We start from the raw sequence: 2,175 nt of genomic DNA on the forward strand, positions 1-2,175 counted from the left end.
CGGAGCCTGCCTGATATTTCCAGAATTTAATTTTCGTGAAAATGGCTCTAGAAAAGAAAAATTGTTTCGAGATATTTAGAGTTTTAAACACCTCAAACGAATTCGTGGAATTGACTGGCCACCGAGATCGGCTGATTTAACCCCCCCGGACATCTTTTTGTGGGGCTTTCTAAAAAGTAAGGTTTACGCCAACAAGCCTCAGAATATAGACCAGCTTAAGGAAAACATTCGTTACGAAATCAACGCTATAACACCAGAGATGCTCGAAAAGGTAATGGCAAACGCAGAAAAACAGCCCAATTTGTAATTGCTAATAAGGGCGGCCACTTAGTGGCGGCACTTAGGCACTTAGGGCGGCCAAAACATAGTCTAAATATATTGTAAAGAACCAAACCAAATAAAAATACCTCACTTATGGAAATCGATTGGTTTTTTGTTTTAAAGTTATTCGATGTTTCCATACCGTACTAAAAGATGGCGCACCCTGTATATACAAGTATTAAAAAGAAATGGGAGATCTCACGATAGAATTTACTTTCTTAATAGGAAAAACGCAAACTGGGTAATTGGAAACAACTAGTTAGATGATTAACCCTCCGCATCCTCAGGAGGAGCCACAGGAAAACCAACAAAAAGCCTGAAAAAGTATTCAGATTATACAAGAAAGAGAAAACTTGTAGATGTAACATGTCATATAGGAACGACAAGGAAAACAAGAGGTCGCATATTACAAAAGCTGTTCCTAAGGCAAGATCGATGAGAATTGACAGGATAGAAAATAGCATCAGATAGTGCACACCACGTCAACGGCTGCCGATTGGGTAATTGGGAATTCACGGTGCGAATATTTCCAGCTTTGATGCAATTTGATTTTCAATTTTAATTTGTCGCATATCGCAAACCACTCCACTTGACTTTACTCCAACTCGCCTCGCTACGTTCGACCAAGACCAGACCACGACAACCCACTGCACCCACAGGCAGTTCTCTTCTCATTTGACGAAATAAAGAAACAGCATTTAATCAAAATGAGAATAGCAAACACGAAAAATACACAAAGTACGTATAAGTATGTACTTACGAGCACATCGTATGTATGTACAATGTTTTGGCGTCTCTCCGTTCGCATTTGCCTGTAAAGTAAATACGGGAATATAAATTAATATTAAATTAATTAAATAAATAATATTTTCGGAAACAAATAAATAACATGTTTTATTGCGCAAAAAGGCAAATAAGTAACGTAGAAGGTGGTGGAATAAAGTAAAGTGAATAAAGCTGCACACGCAAATGGATGTTGCGATGGCCGAAAGACGGAAATCATCTACTCCACTTTTCTCCAGTCCACCCCCTCCACTCAACTCCCATACAATCTAATCAATCAAATCCCCATTCCAATTCCCATTCATCTCCAAGTGAGAAATTTTCAAACAAGCCGGTGGGCACGTGACCGTAACTTTGACATGCTTCGATGAGCAGTGGGACAGGGGATAGGGCAGAGAGGTAGGTGGATCAGTGTCTTTATTATTTGCCTAAACCATTTTCAATTATTTGTATGCAATAATTGATAGATTAACTAAATATGGCAATCATGCAATCGCATTTTTCTGATGAAGGTTGTCAGATTGCTGGATTGTCAGACTCCCTTTGGGTAAGTTAGCAGATGCAGTAATTTCAGTCATCTAATTGCCTATTATCATTGTGCAAACTGTACAAAATGTGACAGGCATAGTCACTAGACATGATGGAGGAGGGATGGAATGGATGGAGGTCAACAGAGAAGCTGATGGAACACGATACCCGGTCATTTGAGCGAGCCTGCTAGTATGTATATCACTATCAGCATACATGAATAAAGCACATCTATTATACGGAAGTCAGTAAACATTCATTGGCCTAGCTAATTAGGAACTCCAGGGAGCTAGCAAAAACAATTCAATTTCAGAAAAATTTTCAAAATCTGAACCTCATAATAAGTACATATTTACTCGTAGTCCAGAAGCTCTCATCATCTCCGATCAATCGGAAAACTTTTGTGAAAGTGAAAAACGGTGCCTGGCCGAATATTCAGTTAGAATTTTCAGCAAATATTCCGCATTACAAATACTGAACGAAACGAGAAAATATTTCTTGCGATTTCTTTTCCAGTGTATGCGGAAGACATCGAAACCGCTA

General features: G+C 38.9%; 1 long non-coding RNA gene across 1 annotated transcript; it reads left to right on the forward strand.

The window, feature by feature from the left end:
* The first annotated feature begins 1,250 nt into the window (after window positions 1-1,250).
* LOC108152396 lies at window positions 1,251-1,871 on the forward strand. The gene is made up of 3 exons (XR_001774825.2): window positions 1,251-1,503; window positions 1,572-1,651; window positions 1,727-1,871. It is a non-coding gene; the product is annotated as an uncharacterized LOC108152396 (long non-coding RNA).
* The last annotated feature ends 304 nt before the right edge of the window (window positions 1,872-2,175 follow it).

Source organism: Drosophila miranda, chromosome XR (genome assembly GCF_003369915.1).
Source record: "Drosophila miranda strain MSH22 chromosome XR, D.miranda_PacBio2.1, whole genome shotgun sequence".
NCBI lineage: Eukaryota > Metazoa > Arthropoda > Insecta > Diptera > Drosophilidae > Drosophila > Drosophila miranda.